A 21,214-nucleotide genomic window follows, 5' to 3' on the forward strand; every position below is an offset into this window, starting at 1 on the left:
ATCATTATTTTTTTCAGAACCTGTTGAAGTCCTGAAAAAAATCCCTGGTACATTCTGACGGGGGTGCACTTCAGGGCTAATTGGATAGCCCCAGGGGGTCAATTGCTATGCAGTAAATTACCACGGCTAATTGAATTCCCCCTTAGAAGTGTTAATCCACTAGTTAAAATGTATCTAACAACAGTCTTGTAGCAGTATTCGTAATAAAGTATCCACCGTTAGATGTATATTAGCCACTTGCTTTAGATAGAGTTAGAAGTACCTGTATTAATGGGGCTGTAAAAAGGCTTTTCCATAAGCAAGGGTGCACTGGTCAGATGTAGTGGCCATAAATACTTCAGTGCACCAGCCAATTTCGGTTCCCAAGGAAGGACCAGGCCACAAAACCTCAACTGGGAGAAAATGCATTGAAAACAGTGGCACCAGCCAGATGGACACCCACTTTGTAGACTGTATGTCGGTAGGTAGGTATTGAGGATCTGGTTGGATGGAATGACAGAGCCATGTCTGGGGGAACAAGCATTAAGAGCCATGACACCAGCTGAAAGGTGCAGTCCAACATTGTAGACTGCCTGCCAGTTAGAAACTGCTTCAATGACCCAGTTAGAAAAGTTGACAGAGCTCCTGCTGGATGAAGATACAATGAGGCAGCTGTACTAGCAGATACTGGAACAGCTCCTGGTAAGCAATAGGATTACTGAAGCAGACTTCCATAGCCCTTGCTAATAATACCATTCACTCCGGCAGGAGGTGTTGATTGTCCTGCAAGCAGTCAATGGGTAGAGTAGCCGCTGGAGACATTAGCTGGTTAAGGGAATCAGTGGCCACTTGTAGTTAATTCTTAGACTGGACTGGCTCCAATAAGGCAGTGGCAAATTGGAAAATAGCATTCAAGGAATGTGTCCCCTATGTGCTTGATGGTCCCCAGCACTATGCTAATGTGTTTCTTTGCTGCAGCAGTTTCATCAGAGGAATAGTGGTTAATGATTAGAACTGCCTATTATCCTGGAGAAGGCATGTGGTACTATTCTTAGTTATGAGTCAAAGATAATCTGCAATATGATTTATAAATATGTATATGTCAGTGTGCTAGGAACCATTCTACAGATCAGTAGTGAGATTTTCAGTAAATAAACACTGATATAATTTACTTTGTAAAAATGTATTATTTTTAATATTTACATGTAGTTGCACAATATTTGCATATTTCTTCTTGCCCATACATGAGATAAGGGTAAAGGAAGGGGGATTTTTGCACAGAACCAAAATGTATGTATGAATAATATTTGTACCAAATATAGAGATTATTTTTTCAATTGTATAATTGTCACTAGATTATAGGATTGGCGGTGCTCCCCAGAGTCAAAAACAAGTGATCAAACAGGTTCTTTACTGTCATATACAGTAAAAAGAAGAAACTCCTTTTTGGGGGCACTCATGTCTAATGAATTATTTAAAATTTAACTTTTATTTATTTATATTTAAAATAATTTTTAGCAGCAAATAACAATATTATATTTGAACATATAATGTGCAAGAATTACAATATCCAGAATATTTTAGTCTAGCATAAATGTCTGGGTCCATTTTCAGCGTGTGTATTAATACTCTCTGAAAAGGATATCACACAATATTGTTGGGACTAATAAAATTGCTCTTTTTCTGTTTTATTGACAATCAATCTTTTCTTGTGTTCTTTATTGAATACACTGTGATACCTGATTTAAATGTTCACACACATCTTTTTAATACATGTGGCAGAATATAATATCATTTTTACATGTGTTCAGGTCTCTTTAAGCATTACTCTGAAACCTCCCATGAGCATTATGTGTGTAACATTCAATAATATAAATTAAGTGAATTATCCAATATCAGTATGTGTTTTGATAGTCTCTGAGAATAGACATCACCCAGACACTTATTATAGACTATTATATTCTGGAGAATGTCATTCTTGCACACTTGAGTTTAGACTAAGAAAATTGGATTATTTCTGTTGTATTTAATATTTTCCAGTGTTCTTTATTACACTGTGACACCATATTTCAGTGTCTAGAAACTTCTTTTTGATACCTGTGGTACAGGTTGAGTCTCTATCTTGGGAATAGGACGCAAAATACACACAGAATGCATTTATGTGTTATATACACCTTATACACAGAGCCTGCAGGTACTTTTATACTATATTTTCAATAATTTTGTGGCTCAAACAAAGTTTGTGTACAGAAATGAAATTCATTTATGTTTCATTCATATACACCTTATACACACATAGACAATGTTTGTGCGCATTGAACCATCAAAAATCAAAGGTTTCGTTATCTGAGTCATTCCAAAAATATTCCGTATTTCGGAATATTCCATATTTTGGAATATTTGGATATGGGAGACTCAACCTGTATAATATATACTAACATCTTGATCAGTGTTCAGTTCTGTTACGATGTAAGAATTATTTTGGACCCTTTCAGAAATATTATGTTATAATAATTGAGTGCCTAATAATATTTTTGCCCATGATTTCCTGAGATATATCAATATGTTCAATATACATTTAATCTATTAAGGACACATCTAAGGAATCTAACAGTTAGGAACAGTATATGTTCAAATATAAATATTGTTATTTGCTGAAAAAAAATACTTTTAAATATGAATGAATAAAAGTAGAAGGTTAATTCAATATCTATAAATAAGAGTTCCCACAAATAAGGAGTTTCTTCTTTTTTTTCTGCATCTGGCAGAAAACATCCTGTATGATATGAGATAACTAAAGTAGATATGAGGTCTGTCTAAAAAGTTCGGTGAATGGTCTGATATATCTGTATGCAAAGCTTGCAACAAGGTCGTTCATGCGCGCTGACATTCATGGACATGTCTGGACCTGCCCCTAGTCGGGGTTTGCGCGAGGCCGCCACCACACTGCCATTGCATTCTTTTCAACAGAGTGTCCCGAGCAGTGTGCGTCGAACAGCAATGGAGCAATGTCACAACATTAATTTCTGCTTAAAATTGGGTAAATCTGCGACAGAGATGCATAAAATGTTAGTGAAAGTGTACGGGCATGATGCTGAGTTTTTTTTGTTCCCTCATCTTAAGGGGGTCATGAAGGGATCACAGTTTGCAGACATCAAGGAGATTCAGGACCATGTGACAGCACTTCTGAAGACAATTCTTAAAAAATACTTTTCCAACAGTTTCCAGAAGCTTTACGAACGTTGTCAAAAGTGTGTTGTGTCTGGTGGAGACTACTTCGAAGGCCAATAAAGATATTTCCAATGTGCATTCTTTTTTTGTGTTTTTATTATACCATTCACCAAACTTTTTAGACAGACCTCGTATAAACACCTTTATTAACTATAGTTTCATGGTATAAGACACATAAACCTTTGCAGAGAAAGACAGTGTGGAAGAAACATTAGCTGTACATTAATTTTATTGCACTCTTGCCTTTAGGGATGACAATGTGAACTTGTCTTATTACAGGTAGTGCTATTAACAATGCCAGTGATTACGGCTAATGGAACACATCTTGCAGTAAATTAAAATTAAAACCATGGCACTTATTGTGAATTATTGCTCCTTTTCCAAACATAAAAGTGAAATGTGCAGCTTCTTCTTTTACTTAATTTTTAACCCAAATGTACAGTTCAGTGTTTCAGGCTAATAAATATCCATACTTTACCGCACCAAAAACATAATGAAACATAAGTTAAAACCTAGCACTTTCATTATAAATGAATTCGAGACGAGCAGGTCAGACTTGGAGAAATATGACAGAACAGAATTTAGGTGTTCCGAGTACTACTGAGTCATGACTTCAATCTTCGCGCTAAAAATCAGACCTTGGAACGGGGCAAAATTCCATTTCCTCAGAAAACTTGGATCATGCGGGTTTTCAGTAACATAAGGTGAGGCAGGATAAAGATAATTTTTTAAATCACATAAAAGTGCACTGTGAGAATGCTTATCTGCCATTTGAAAATTGTGCATGTATGCAATGGATTGCTGTCAGAAATTACAGGCGTCCATGGATTGGCTGCTCTGCAATTCTGACAACTGCTTGAATTAACAAGTGGCCATTTGCCTGCGCTGGGATCAAGTGTCTGATACCAGTGCCAGAAGTAAATAAGCAGTAGTGCCAGTGGCTGGTGTTGGGACAGTGCATTTGTTCCTAACACTGGATCAGAAACAGCAGCAGCGGGTGAGACTTGGCGCTGGCCACGAGCCAGTGTGTACTCTGAAACAGATTTTATCAAAAAAATGGGTATGCAAGTCTAGATTCCAGTGGGGATTAACTAATATTGAGGGTAGAAGTTGATGATCTTCTTGACATCACAATGAGGAGGATAATGCCTATGACAATGATGATGACATTGTTGACCACTGAGCCTTAGGCCAAAACAAAAAATAAATGATACAATTGTTTTAATATTTTTGATTTTAAAACAATTTATATAGGATGTTTGTTTTGGTTCACCTTGCTACAAGAACAAAAATGTAATTCTAAACTTATTTTATATTTATTTTCCGGGGTCCCCAAAAAACTCAAATACTGCAATCTGAAAATAATTCCATCCCCTTTGTCACAGCAGAAATACCTGGTGGTTTGTAAATTAGAATTACTTGCCCTTTTTAAAATCAAATGTGTGGGTGAAGGGGCCAAGGACAAATCCAATCCATATTGGTCATTTTATGAGTTTGCATGTTGGAACTTGGAGGTATACAGGTTGACTATCAGAGTTATTGTAGCACTCTGCCCCCTCCCTCGAGGGTCCCCAGGGGAGAGGTTGCTCCAGGAGCTGACAGCCAAAGCACTGTGGAGCATTGTACAAACAGCATGCAGCCTTCATTTTTAAGAAAAGGGTGGGGGTGGAACTGCAAGGTGAGAGGACTCTTCCTACAAGTCTGCAGCATTTTCAATTCAGCTGCAAAGTCAAACATTCTTAATCCTTGACTATAGGGATTCCAATGATGAGACCTAATTAGCAGGGAAAGGAATGGAGTACAGGCAACAAAATTGGAAGGGAGCTGCTGGTGCCAGTTGCCCTGGTGTCTGAACTATCATTTCATTTTTCTTTCTTGTTGTGCCCTGGTCTCTGGACCACTATTTTAATCTTCTTTTTTGTCATGCCCTAGAGTCTGGACCATCATTTTAATATTTTTTGGGGTTATTCACATAATTCTCAGCCCTAAAGGAGAAAATCATCCAATCAGTGCATTGCTATGCACACCTGGAAAACCTGAGACACCTTCCACTCAGACAAGCACCCCTACTACATTGGTTTAGAGCATGGAGTCTGGCATTGTAATATGCACACCAGTCAGAGGCACAATATAGGTAAGTCCTGCAAATATTTAGACTGTGTAGTGCAGCTTTGGTTCATTATTGGGGCATGGGTCCCCCTGGATTGCTTTGGTTGATCTTCCTCAGGGCACCGCAGTATAACACATTTTTCCTTCAACACATTTTAACGCTTCACTGTTTGTTTATTATATATGTATTTAACTTTTTTATTTTTATTCTTTATATGCAGCTGCGGCTGCTCTTAACTATTTCTTTTACACTTCACCTTTCTTATTAGAGCAGTGTCTTGGGGTGGCTTAGCTGGGCTAGTTTGGGGGTGTCCTGCACTCTGGATTTGACCCCTAGTATGTTAGGGACCTACCCAACAGAGGTTACCTGGATGTGGTGGGTAGGCCCATAACCTTGGCCAAAATTATGCCAAAAACCTCTATTAAGTGCAAACATTTATTTATTTATATACAATCAGTTAATTTGGAGTTGAGCACCCTGTGTTCAGGGTGTGCAGTCTGAGGCCCATTGTCTATTGTTATAACTTTACCATTTTGGTTAATAGTTTATTTTTACATATTTAAAGATGGCACATCTTTTAGATGTATGGCATGAACAAGTGACATTTGCTCAATATGTGTACATTATACATGCTTGCTGTCCCTGCAGCATGCATCCAGTTAAATAGAATTGAGTGAGGGACTATCACAGTACAGACTGGTGTGCAGACTATGCTTTGAGGGTCCCCAGATCATGCAAGAAAATCTGGAAATCTATTACTCCATCTATAATTAAAGGTAATATCAGGACTGGTGTTTTTCTTATAATTAAATTAATAAATATAATGGTATAAATCTATGATTTGCTTCTTTTCTCCATTCACTCCTCACATTATGACACTGCATGTGATGATAGGGCTGCCATATCACACAAGAGTTCATGCCAATGTCTCCTGTAAGATCATTCTTCCCACTTTATTATTATGAACACTGGATGGCAGAAACACACCTATAGACAAAATGGTTTAGGAATTTACACACATTTTGCCTCTTCCCACAAGCAATAATAAATGTTATGGCAATGGAACTCATATTGCATTAAAATATGCTAAACCTAAATGTCAATAAATAATTACCAGGAGCCATTATGCAGGTTTCCAGGACTCATAGGGTCTGATTCAGCACTGCTAATAGAAGATTCACGATTATCTGCAAGTGTGCAGAATGGGTCCTGCGTAGTCCCACGCAGACCCTTGAATGCCTCTCCCTAAATGACAGGCAGAGTCATTTAAGGGGTGGTGGGGTCAGCCTGCATTTTCAGAACTGTGGAGTGGCAGCCCAGGATCTACGTTGATCAATGCAGTGTCCTGGGCTTCCAAGCGGCCAGCCTGAGTAAGCTGAGGATTAATCAGCTGGTCGGAGGCACAGTGCCGTCCACCATTACGACCATTGACCACCGATGGTGCTGCATTTGCATAATAGCAAGGATTGCACTTGCAAAGCCACCTGCGTGGAGCTTTGCAATTGCGATACTTGCTAAATCAGGCCTATAGTCATAAGTTGCTATCCAGGGTCCTGCAAAGTTCTTCTTCTGTAAGAGTATCACAAGTTACTAGCTGTAAATTGTCAGTCTACATGTATAGCTGCCTACTTAGGAATAAGATGGAGGAGATTGCAGTAAGATAAATTAATTTCTTAACATTGTATTTGAATTACATTTTGTGATTTCATATTAAAACAGTTCTAGTTAAACCAGCAGCATGTTTTCTTCTTTTGGCTAGAAAAGAAAACACAGTTAATTTCCCCAGCAGAGTATTGTTAACCACTTATAGTTGCCTGAGAGGCATGCATTGGATCAGTAGCTGACAGGGAGTGCTGGTCCCTCCATTGCCAGTTTGGAGGCTTCTCAATTAAAAACACATGAATATGTGACATATTCTAGGGAGAATACAGTGACTCCCTTTGTTTAGAGTTAGGTCTATTAGCAGAAGTGCTGTGGAGTTGTGACTGGCTTATCATACTGTGGACTTGATTCGTTACCGATCGCAACTGCGATTATGCACGCATTCAGCCAATTGTTGCGTTCTGCACATGCGTATGCATCGCAGTGACTACGCAGGCACATCGAAGAGTGATTGACAGGAAGTGGCGTTGTTGGTGGTGATGGGGGGTGGTCGGTGAAATGCAGGCGTTCCAGAGCATTTAAACGCCGTTGCAGGTGCATAAATAATCCACTGCGATGCCTTAAACAGCTTGAGTACTCATAGCTTTCAATGAAGTTAACAATTCCTGAGTAAGGTCAGAGCTTGTGCAAGTGTGCGTAAGGCTGCGATAGTACTCGATGTTACCGATGGTTTCGTAGTCTTGCTAAGGATTACGGATGTGTGTAAGGTAAAGTGGGCATCCTTATGTTGTGCTGCAACGGCATAGCAATTGCAATGGATTGACATACTATTGCAGTGAGACTACATGTGTAATCGCTATTGCAATCGCAGTTGCGATCCGTAATTAATCAGGCCCTGCGTGTTTGCAAATGCGTAACTGATACTGCTGCATTTTATGTTTACCTAGAATAGCAGCTCTTTCCTGGCTCATAGGTTTAGACACCAAAGGGGGAGGGTTAGGTTTAGACACTAACAGGAAGGCTTAGGGTTAGAATGGGGTGGGGGGAGGGTTAGTGTTAGGATGTTGGAACAGTGGGTTAGGGTTCGGGGTAGAAGGGGGGAGGGTTACTATTCTTACCTGACCCTTGTTGGGATCCTGAGCATTGGGATGCTGCTGTCGGTATATTGACAACAGGCATCCACTGTCGGGATTTCATACCCATTCCTTTAAAACAAGTGTAGTTGAAAAAGTGGCATTAGATAACTAATAAATATGTCATTCCTGTCTGATATGCTGCATCCAGATGACAAACCACTCTCACTATTTCTTCATTTCGTCATGAACATTTAACTTTTGTTACTATAAAGATTGTGGGAACATTTGTGCAAGTGCCCATTCATCATTTTTACCTGTTGTAAGGATCTTGCCAATAAAACATAAGTTACCATGTGCTCCAAAATACTACCCATTACCCTTTGTAACACATGCAGTATCACAACAGAATGTTCACATATAAACGACAATGTATTATCTCTTTGGTGTGTTATATTTATGCCATTTATTATATACTAGCCGATGTACCTGGTTTCAACTGGGTACACCTTAGATATTTACTGTTTCCATTTCCATCTCTCCACCCCAATAACACATTAATGCTTCACCTCTATATTAATGCATCACTGCAATAGTAAGACATTACCTTCCCTCACCTGTGTACTAACACATTCCACTCCCTCATCTTTGTAGTAACGCAATTCCCTCCCTCACCCATGTTGTAACCCATTCAACATTCCCCTCCCTCACCTGTGTAGGAATACAATCCCTCGCTCACACCTGTAATAACACATTACTCTTGCTCACCCCTGTAGTAACACATTCCCCTTCCTCACCTCTGTAGTAAAACATTACCCCTGCTCCCCCTGTAGTAACATATTGCCCTCTCTTGTCGGTTTTGTAACACATTTCCTTCCTTCACCCCGTAGTAACACATTTGACATTCTCCTCCATCACCTGTGTAGTAACACATTTTCCTCTCCCACCTCTGTAGTAACACATTTCTTTCCCTCACTATTCAAATAGGGGAGCCACACCAACTGCCAGTGATGTTTGTTGTTTGAATCTGAACTATGCTGCAGCCACGATGAGACAATCAGTGAGGACATTGCACAGGGGGAGGAAACATTTGAGCCCTTTTCACCCCCTTAGGAGTCGAATTGCCAAAAATCTCTTCTTAATGGGTACCTACATCATGGAAGGCATATACTCCCTGATTTTCATGTTTCTATATCCAGGGGTTTGGGCTGGGTGTTGATCAGTCAGTCAGTCCGTGAGACAGTCAGTCAGGACATTTGATTTCATAAACTGTATATATAAATTGCTTGTTTTTTATTATATATTGCTTGTTTGTTCTATGTTGCTTGGAATCATGTTCTTAGATGTGTTACATTGCTGTGCATAACATATTATTGGTTCAGTTCACTCAGGGTTGTCTGACAGACTATAGACTTCTTGCCTTTCCTGTGTTTTCAGACAGTCTCCTTTGTATTGAAAGCTTTCCTGGCAGCAAGCATCTTTATGCAATATAAATTTGGTGTATTAAATCTCAAATTAAACAAAACATTTTAATATGTTATTGAAACTACGGCAATTACTGAACACTGCTAGTTTCTCAGTAGAGAAATTTTAATTGTCCATTGAAATCCAGTAGTTGATGCTCATTGTTTATCCATCAGGATATAAAAAACTGCTGCATAACATTTCAAGAAATATTTGTATACATTTAGCTGTTAGTTTGACTAGAAAACTGAACAGTAATGATATCTGATTTTTCTTTTACCTTACATACAGATTTAGTGGTATCTGTACTAAAAAACACAGCAGTGCAGGCAATTATTGACAGTGTATATTAGTTTTTAACATAAATATTACTTCTATGAATTAAAAATGTACAGAGGGAATGCACTTCCAATAACACACTGTCCCTGCACAATTCAACTATACACAAATGATGATTCTTTTTGATTTTCAAAAGACTGTTGCCCAGCTTCTGAAACTGTGCATGCATGTAAAATCATTTTCTGGAAAACTTTGGAGAATGGTAGAGGTTACAGGTGGGCAATAGTTAACAGTAAGGATGGTGTTAGCCCAGAGGTTCCCAAAATTGGTCTTCAAGGCAACCTAACTGTCCAAGTTTTAAGGATATCCATGTTTGACCACAGGCAACTTAATTAGTACCTCAGTCAATATGATTTTAACTACCTGTGCTCAACCATGGATACCTCTAAAACCCCAACTGTTGGGTGCCTTGAGGACTGCATTGGGAAACCTCTTTGTTAGCAAATAAGAATGAAAAGCTACTCTTTTTTGAGCTTCGCACATAAGATCAGACTGCAGTCCCTATTGATAATAATGGGGACTGTGATCCTAAGCTCTACTTAGCCCTTTACAGTAGATATATGTGCTATATTCTGTATTAGACTACTGTTACATAACACAAATACTTAAAAATCATGCAGCAACTGTAGTTTCCACATGATATAAGAAAAAAGGGCTTGATGCCTAGACTCCCAGCTACTATATGAAACTAAGTGAAAATGACTTACATAGAGAAGCAGAGTGAGAGACCTATGATGTTTGTTTAGATTTCCACCAAAGTGCACAATGTATGTAGCAAAATGGCTAATTTTTTTTAGGGAATTGATGTTTGCAGCAGCATAAGGAGGCATTAGACTGAGTAATGGTGCATACATACTACACGATATGCTCCCTGAGCAATATTGTGTAGTGTGTCCCCGGCAGGCTGTGCTCAATGTCGTTCATGACATTGAGGACAGCCGCTGAACGATATCATTAATGATATCGTTCAGCGCCGGGCTCTCTCCCCCATTCCCCAACATGCAGCAACCTGACGAGGTCGTCAGATTGTGCTGCATGTTCAGGCGATGGAAAATGTCGGAAACGACCAGCGGTAGTGCGCATCGCTGGTCGTTTCCGACATAAAAGTGCACGACTTGTGCATGATTACTGAGCGATTGCACGATTACAATGTTGTAATCGTGCAGCCGCTCAGTAATATCGCCCAGTGTGTTCCCACCATAAGTGTATTATTTGCATATTACAGAATAGGTGCATCGGTTCTTCTTGTTTTGCAGAAGGGCGAGAGCTGAATTTTGTGGGGTAAGGTGTCTGAAATGAGATAAAGGAGTTGATAGGTTTCATTTTTAGGGGCATTCCTAGATCTGCAGAAAGACACATGACAATTCCCATGAACAGCAAGTTGTTTTTTGGGGGCTCATCCTCATATATGTTTGTTTAATTTATATTTTATTAAGCACCAACATTATCTTTCACTTTATCTATCTGTTGTATATACAGGATATAATCCACAATCTGTTCTATAAATTGGCTGCTATTGGGTGTTTTGATTTTTCTTATTGTCTATAGATATTTACATATCTATATTCACCCTCAACAAATATACTGAGCACTTAGACTGTGTGTGCTTATACACATATTATTTTCTCTTTAACCATATTTTAGTTCATAACACTATTTCTGCATAAGTTAATGCAATAATTCTTGTAATTTCACATATTTACTAAAACGCAGACAAATTATAGTGAAATAGTAAATCCTAATTTGCAAGTAAATATAACTAAAAGAGAAATCATTCCAGAGTCAAGCACCTGCAAAACAGTGGTCCACAATCTCTACCTAATATTCTAACTATTTGACTTAGGCAAAATGCAATCTAGCAGTTGTGGAAAGTTATATCTTGTTGCCTGAAGAACCTATGCCACATATCAACTTTCGCATGCTGGAACCTGTAGTTCCACATACTGATTGGTAATAAAATCAGACACTTTTAGTTACTTTTTTATCTATTCCAGTGATTCTTTCATGGAATTTAAGAGACACTGTGACATACCCAAGGTAAGGGTACCGTAGCTCTGTTTGCAGAAAACTTGGGTGACCAGTGCAGATAATGGATTGATATTTACAACAGGAAAATTCTCCTGGAACTACATCTTAAATATTATTGACACTCTTGAGCCACTATCTATTAAAGTGGTGCATAGTATCCCTTCAAATGTAGCAAAAACATGGGGCATCAGGCTCCTCAGATCATGTGTTAGTTGGATCCTGGAGTGGGAATTCTTAGATGCCTCCTTCCTAGGATTGGAGAAATTAACTGTTTAGTTCCTCTTGCTTCCTCTGAAGCTGTCAATTGACATTGATACTGCTACATAACACAAATACTTAAAAACATGCAGTAACTGCAGTTTCCACATGATATAAGAAAAAATGGCTTGATGCCTAGACTCCCAGCTACTATATGAAACCAAGTGAAAATGACTTACATAGAGAAGCAGAGTGAGAGACCTATGATGTTTGTTTAGATGCTCCTGCAGCAATGTTGTCATCTGTTTTTCCCTGGTTGTAGCGGAAAGTCTCATTTCCTAATGGCCTGCATAACCTCCATGGCTGACTTTCTAAAGCTCTCTAAAGTTTCCTGCCTTTGGTAGCTCCCCTCCTGTTGGGACTCCCCTACATGTTCCTGCAGCTAGTTCACAGTAGTTAGAAACAATAGGCTGTGTGTCTGTTGGAATATAACTTGCTACCTTTTCTCCCAAAAATAAAATCAGGAATGAAGTCTCTATCTTCTCAGGTTGGATATTCCAATAGCACAGCTGGGTCAGTGTCTTTACCTTGCCAATCTACCATTTTGGGACTCTGCAACCCTGCAATGGAGAGGAAAATACAGATAACCTTGTTAATTGTGACTCCATTTAAGTTGTCCTTCAAGGCCAAACAGTTTTCAGTGTCTATATTGGTTTCTTCACACCACCTCTGCACTTATTCAGGTGACAATGTGTCTGCTTAGAGTGCAACACCTGAGTATAGAAAATGTTAATCTCAGCATTGCCTCCACTGTAACACTCCTTTACCTGTTTCTTCTGGGTAATAGGTGTGTATTTAAAGATTTTTCACTTGTAATCCTTCTCACCTTGTGGTTGTCTTAGCTTTAGTGCCTCCACCTGAATCTTGACATGGCATGCTTTTCTGGGGAGTGTTTAGGGTCAGAAATACCAGGGAAGATTTGGGGAACCCCCTGCCCAACAGGTACTCAGACCACAAACACCACAGAAAAGTAACACATAGATATGTTGCAAAAGCCACACTTGCACATTTATTAAAGGTTGTGTATAGCTACTGCTTTTATGTGTTTATATAAAAAGTAACTATGTAAGATCACTACAAGAAAAGATTTACAAAAGGGCATAGATAGATAATTGAAAAGTCAGTAATGTACACAAAACCTTTAAATGGCATGCAATGCAGTAATCAGAAAAAAATATATAGCACATGAACCTGCTCTCTTCTATCTTTCCTTTCTAGAATCTTTCTTCTGAGTACAAATAACACACATGCATTTGCAATCACCGGCTGGGTAATGGCAACATAAACAGCAATATCACAAATGGCATCCACACACACACACACACACACACACACACACCACACTCAGCATTCGGCAAAATTTTCTGGCTATCTATAGTGCACTGGTGGGTTAGAGCTCATGCTATTACATGAAGAAATCCATACTTTAGGGATTCCACTTGAATGCCAAACACTGGTAAGTTATGAGCAAACAACTTTCTCAAAGTTTCCACAACTGGATCTCTTCCAACAAAGCTGGATCTTGTGGTATTAGCTGTAACACACAAAGGGGGAAATTTTGTAAAGTACAGTTATTATATGCAGTTTTCACACATTAGATGTGCTTGTTAGAGCCAAATCACTGGATTAACCAATCTGCAGTGTGAAGGTTGAAAATTCTGGCCACATGTGCTTCTTACCCAAAACTGGGTTGTATTTGAAACATTATTTTTTTGTGTGTATTGAATTGAGTCAAAAACACTCAGGATTTTAACCTCAGAACATCTATAAAAAAAACAAGGTACTTATTTATTATCTTTGATAGGGGCAACAAGAGAGAATCGATAGGAGACTTTAACAAGTGTTAGTATGCACCTAATTAGTTTATTTCACTTGTTTGTTATCCTTACTATCTGATGTGATATATATTGTGACAAGAATCACATAGACTGGGTAAAATCCATCAGAAGCTTTTATTGCTCACCACAGGCTGGTACACAGGATATGGTAGCTTCACAGGCAAGATGTCATATACAAGGTCTTCCAATACAGCAATATTTCTTCAGTGGACTCGCAGGTCCAGGAACCCTAACACTAATCACCCCCAGGCCTATAAGCTGGGTGACTATTTCACCATCAGGCTCAGTTTCCCCAGTGTCTCTGCAGTTCTTAAATCAGCTTCTCATAGGTGTCTGTAATCAGTTGCCTTTCTAGGCACTGATTGAGGCAACAACTGAACTGGACATTTACACAATCCTAATGCCTTTGCTCTGCCAAACCTGGGAGATATGGATATTTCACATTTACTTCATGTGGAATTATGCTGACCCTGTCACACTCCTCCCCTCTTAGCTTCAACCACCCTGGTGAAGCTAAAACACTTTCAGATGAGCTATCTGCCTTGCCCACATCTATTTGAGCCATCCGTCTGGGTACACAGCTCTCTGCTATTTTCCACAGTTCGCCATCCTCTCCCTCCTCCTCCTCTATCTTCACCATAGGGTTGCTTGGAGGATCAGGCCCAACAAACTTCCTGGAAAGGGCATCAGCATTTAGGTGCTGTTTCCCCATATGATGCTGCACCTCAAACTTAATGGTTGCAAAGACAAAAACCAGCAGGTTACACGAGCATTAATTTCTTTGTTCGTGTGCATCCATTGGGGCATGATCTGTAACCAACAAAAACTCCTGCCCCAACAAATAATATTTTAATGAGTCTACTGCCCACTTTATTGCCAAGCACTCTTGTTCCACAGTGGCGTACTTGCGCTCCCTGGGCAGCAATTTCCGGCTGAGGTAGAGGATGAGTTTCTCTTCCTCTTCTACTACTTGGGAAATTACTGCTCCCAATCCTGTACTGGAGGCATCTGTCTGCAATATAAACTGCTTTTTAAAGTTAGGAGCCAGCAAAACAGGTTCTGCACACAAGGCGCACCTTAAATCCTGCCATGCAGCTTCTGGACTACAGCATCTTGTCGAGGAACTGTTTTTTAAGACACCCAGTTAATCGTGCTGCCCTAGTGGCAAAATCATGAATTAATCTACGGCAGTAACCCACTAGGCCAAGGAATGTTCTAAGCTGGGATTTACATTTGGGTTTAGGCCATGTGAGGACCGCCTCCACTTTACTGGGCTGAGGTTTTACCTGCCCTCTGCCTACAATATATCCCAAATATTTTGTCTCCACCATTCCAATGGCACACTTCTCAGGATTAGCAGTAAACCCATGTGCCCGTAAAGATTGCAACACTGCTTCTACGCTTGGTAGGTTTGACTCCCAGTCGGGGCTAAAGATGACTATGTCATCTAGATTTGCAGCTGCATATTCCCTGTGAGGTCACAGCAACCTGTTCATAGCCCTCTGGAAGGTTGCCGGAGCCCCATGCAAACCAAAAGGCAGCATTTTATACTGAAACATACCTTCTGGGGTAGAGAAGGCTGTTTTGGCCTTAGCAGCCTCAGTTAAAGGAATCTGCCAATACCCTTGTGTTAAATCTAGGGTGGTGAGATACTGGCTATTTGCTAAATTCTCCACCAGCTAATCCAAACCGGGGCATCTGATAGGAATCAAACTTTGACACTTTATTTAATTTGCGAAAATCATTGCAGATTCTTAAAGCACATGAAGGCTTAGGCACTAAAACTATGGGATTATTACATTTGCTATTTGACTTCTCTATGACCCCTAGGCACAGCATTTCCTCTACTTCCTTTATAACCACTGCCTGCTTTGCCTCGGATATACGGTATGGCCTGTTTCAAAATCACCCCTGGAGCAGTAACTATATCATGCTGGATAATTTGGGTTTTCTCTGGAATGGCAGAGAACACATCATAGTGCCGTGCTACTAAATTCACCGCCTCCTGTTTCTGGAGCGGATTAAGGGTAACTGCATTCTGGGGTTTTCTTGGCAACCAAAGAGGACTGAACAGTGCTCTCTTTCCAGGGTTTTAACAGGTTTACATGGTAGATTTTGCACTTCTTTCCATCTACCCTCCTGTCAAACCTTATAATTAACAGGTCCCACTGCCTCTATAACTTCATAAGGGCCTCGCCATTGGGCTTACATTTTGCTTTCAGTGGTGGGCACTAGAACCAGTACCTTGTCTCCCGGTTTAAAAGACTGATTAACCACGGTCACATTATATCAACGTTTTTGCCACTGTTGTGCCCTATCCATCTGCTCTATCACGAGTGGAGCAATATGCCTTTAATGGCCATACAATTGGGTCATAAACTGAATGATGTTAGGCTCTTGGCATGACTGTTGTTCCCACCCTTCTTTTAACAGATCTAAAATCTCTCTAGGTTGCCTCACATAGAGGAGTTCAAAGGGACTAAATCCCATAGAGGATTGAGGTACCTCTCCCACTGCAAACATTAAATAGGGTATGAGTCCCAATCTTGCTTTTCCTCAGACACTGCCCTTTTTATAATTTAAGGGTCTTGTTAAAGTGTTCAGCAAGCCCATCTGTTTGCAGGTTGTAAACTGAGATAGTAATCCTATCCACCTTTAACAGTCGGCACATATCTTTCATGAGTTTAGAGACAAGAGGGGTACCTTGATCTGTTAAGACCTCCTTTGGTATTTTAAAGAGCGTATATAGCATCGACAATTCCCTGGCAATAATGCTAGATTTCATGTTACGTAGCAAGATGGCCTCCAGGTACCTTGTGGCATAATCTACCACCACTAATATGTATTGATGCCCACAAGCAGATTTTTCCACTGGCCCTATAAGATCCATACTAATTCTCTCAAAAGGTACAGAAATGACAGGGAGGGGAACCAAGGGTGCCCTAAACCCTGGCTGGGGTGCTCTCTTCTGACACACTGGCCATTCCTGACAATAACTTTTTACTGCTGCATGAATGCCGGGTCAGAAGAATCTTAACTGAATATGCTGGAGAGTTTAGTCCTCTCCCAAATGGCCACCCCACAGGTGTGTATAAGCTGCCCTTAAAACCAACTGCATGTGTTTCCGGGAAACCAACAATTGGTCTACTCTCTTACCCTGCAAATAGGTTACACAATATAACAAAGCATTTTTCAATGCAAAGTATGGTACACCGTCTGCTGGTAAAGCCATGATTACTCTACCATTTATCTCTACAACATTTTCAAATGCATTTATCAAGTTCCCATCATTCTGTTGATCCTGACCAAAGTCCTGCAAGTACACTTCCTTGCCAATGGGAACCCACTGTGTCTCAGTCCCACTCCCCTCCGGTTGCTGATTGGCCAAGGAGGGTGATACAGCCACCAAACTTTGGGATATAGCAGAGCTTGGCTCCTGGGACATCTCTGATGTGGACCATCTGATGTCATTATTCCACATAACCATCTCTTGTAACAACAGAAAGTTCTGACCTAGGATCAATGGGTAGGGTGCTCTGGCAGCTACTGCAGCTACCACCTTCAGGGATCACCCTTTGATCACTATTGGGAGGTGCACTCAGGGGCATTCTTCTACATCCTCTTGTACACATATAATCTTTACCGGGGATAGCACCTGATCATCCCCAGGTGGAACCAGGTTGGCAGAGATGATGGTTAATTCACTGCCAGTATCTACTAAGGCCCAGACCTCCTAGCCTTCCACTTGCACCATCAAATGAAACAAGGTGGTTTGCACTGGTGAAGTGCTTCCAGCAGCCATACTGACCACTGTTTGAGTTGTTTTTCCAGCACTACAGCACTACAGTCCATCGCCTAGCCCAGCTTTGGGCAGTGCAGGCACAAATGATCAGGCTCACCTCAATCAAAACACACCACTGGAGGTGGGTTGAGGACTTTAACAACTGGGGACCTGGCTCCTAGGCTTAGGAACTGGCTGGAATCTCTTTTTGGCTTTATTTAACTTTCCAACGGTCAGGTACCATTCAATCACCACCGCTAATTTCTCAAACGTTTGAGGAACAGCCTGTAGAGCCCACTGTTGCACCACACAATCTAGTACATGCACAGCGTGGTCCAAAGCCACCACCTCTACTATACATTGAGCAGAGATCTTATCTGGCTACAACCATGCCTTACTCAGCCTGGCTAAGTTGGCCAGCTGGACCCTTGGAGCTTCAGATGGGATTAACCACCACTCCTGAAATCTTGTGCTTTACTAGGTCCAGTTACTCCAACTCTGCTTAATATGGCCTTTTTCAAGTGAGGATAGGAGTTTGCCTCAGTCACGGATAAATCAACATATGCTCTCTGAGGTTCCCCTGTGAGACAGGGAGCAAGTCTGGCAGCCCACTCCTCCTCAGGCAGTATGCTCAAAGGTGCACAGAAAAGCTCCAATGTCATCAGGTGGAGTAAGCTTCTGTAACACCACTCACTCATGCCCAACTTTTCTTATTTCAGTTAACTCTGCATGTAATAACTGAATTTGTTGTCCTTGCATCTGTGCTTGATGCCCTGCTGCCAGAGCTTGTTGCCCCACAGCTATTTCAGCAAAACTTTTCAAAAGCTCCTCCATATTACACTGCTTTATTCCTTTATGGACAAACTTAGGAGGATTTATAAATTCTCTTTTGGAAGCCAGATTCCCAGAAAACTATATCAGCTGGCTTCTCTTAAAAATGCACCACATTCCCTGGCCATTCACCCATACACAGGAATTAAGCAGTTTTGATATTGTGCACAATTTGCATATACACTTACATATATAATATTATCACTGTGAACAACTGCCATTTTATGGCTGGCCTGCCACACTCACCCACCCAGCTGCTAGTAAAGCAACTTACTCACCAAGCCGCTGCACAGTGGGTGGCATCCTACAAAGCATCTCACTGCCACTGTGGGTGGGTCCGGTTACTGTATCTGGGCTCTTGCTGCGTAGCAGTATCCAGCAACATCCCTGTTTGGGTGCTAAATGAGGCCAAAGCTGACAGAAGACATAAATAAACAGAATGAGTAGAGTTAAGCACAGGAACTCAACCTTCACTTTCTTGCCAAACCCTGTACTAGAAAGCTCAACAATCTCTACAGTCATTCCCCTGAAACCCCTCCTCTTTTCCTTCATATAGTACTTCCAAATATCTGCAATTCCTTGATATGTATGCTGTCTTCTAATAGACACAAAATAACACTTTAAACAAGGTCCATGATAAACAGAATCCACTCCTAGACATGGGCCATCTGTCATTGAATTAACCACTAATTTTGGCATCCTAGATTTCTTCATCTGATCACCCATATGTATATACCCTAGTAAAATCTTCACATGTCTAGGTATTGTCAGGATTTGGCCTAGGATCATTCATTACTCACCATGGCACCAACTTCCCCTGATCAGCTAAGTGGTCAGATGCCAGGTGCAGCTGCAGGAGACGTGCTGAGTATTCTCCCCAGGGCCCGGTGAAGACTTCCATGCAATTCACCATGCAGAGTTCCCATGGCTTCAGTCATGGGTGCAGCCATGTTATCTTTCTCATCTGACCAGACTTTCCTCCAATGGTAGCCTTGTGGTCTCTCAACTGACTCTCTTGTCCAATGACCAGCTACCTAAGGCTATAAAGCAGGACCCCAGGAACAAGAAATTGCCTGAACAATTTTTCTATTTCCAGTTGCTACTTTGCTGAAGTGCTGTTCCAGGCTCCACGCTGTTCTTATTTCCAGTGCTCTTTCACTAGACTCTGTTGTATTCTCTAGTGTGCTTTTCATCAGTCAGCTGATATTCTCTAGTGTGTTTCTCATCAGTCTCAGTTGATATTCTCTAGTATTTTTATCATCAGTCTTAGCTGATATTCTCCAGTGTTACTTCCATCGATTATCTGCAATGATATTAATCATCGGTCACTACCGATATTCTCCAGTGATGACCAAAATTGGTCTCTTCTGATATTCTCCAGTGATAACCAACATCAGTCTCAACCGATACTCTCCAGTGATAACCAAGATTGGTCTCTTATAATATTCTCCAGTGGTAACCAACATAAGTCTTAACTGATATTCTCCAGTGATAACCAACATCGGTCCCTACCGATATTGTCCTGTAATACTTCACTGTGGTCCTGCTATTCTCCAGTGAAACCCTACATCACTTGCTACCGCTATCTCACCAATAAGATCTTAAATTGGTTCCCATCGATTACCCCATGTGATACTATGATATTGGGTTTTATTCTAGCCACTCAGTTACCATATGCTTTGCTAGTTCCCAGGTACCTGACCAGGGGGCTGCAACCTGCTCATTGGGCACTGCAAAGACCATATCCCAATTGGAGGGGTCACTGGTGAAAACCCTGCTCCTCTGGTCTCGCCAACACATGGAATTAGCCAAGGAGGAAGACCTACATTATTTCTCCTCTTTGACTGCTCCCTCCTTTCCTGGTGGCCCCGGCTCTCAGTCTTCCAACTGAACATCTCAAGGGCCAGGTTGTGACAGGTATATAATATATATATAGGTATCACTCATGCATCTGATCCATGCCAAAGGAGGTCAAGATGCCTTTCTCCACTTCAAGCAAGACGACAGACACACAATAAATTCCACCTCAAAAGCAATGCTGGTTTATAGTATGGTAAATGAAAAACCTTAAAGTCATTAAACAATGTGTAGCTTATTTTGTTACATTTTATTATACAGTTACATGATAGCCATGCTATTGATCTGTAAATTAAGTTAGTTATTACATAGTGAAACCATAGGTATGTAAAATAAATGATGATATAATTTCCCTCTTGCCAAAAAAGCAGATTGCTTCATGTATATGTGTGGGAAAACATTAATTAAACATGTCATGTGATAATGGGTGTGTGCAGTCAACCCTGAAATAATTGGATATGTTTATGTGTCTTTATTACTGTTCCCAGTTTAACAAATTAACATAAAAAATAATTATAGTGAACCTTGCACCTAGAGCCATTTGCTAATAAATAGCTGCTATTGATATTGCTTTAAAGATGTGTCAAAATGTAATTGCACTATTAATGCTAGTTAGAAAATTGGTCTAAGGCTTAGCTGTATAAAGACTGAAATGTACTTTGCCTATTTAGTTAAAGCTATCTTACTGTATATACAATTAGGGTACTTCTTGCGCATAGCTACTTGCTCATGTGTGAAGAGGACATTTAAATTAATAAACGAAATTATTTGTTATATGTAATAGAACAGATACATTTAAAAAAATATCTGTTAAATAACATTA

This window comes from Taudactylus pleione, unplaced genomic scaffold (genome assembly GCF_031769625.1).
Source record: "Taudactylus pleione unplaced genomic scaffold, aTauple2 ptg000095l, whole genome shotgun sequence".
NCBI classification, from domain to species: domain Eukaryota; kingdom Metazoa; phylum Chordata; class Amphibia; order Anura; family Myobatrachidae; genus Taudactylus; species Taudactylus pleione.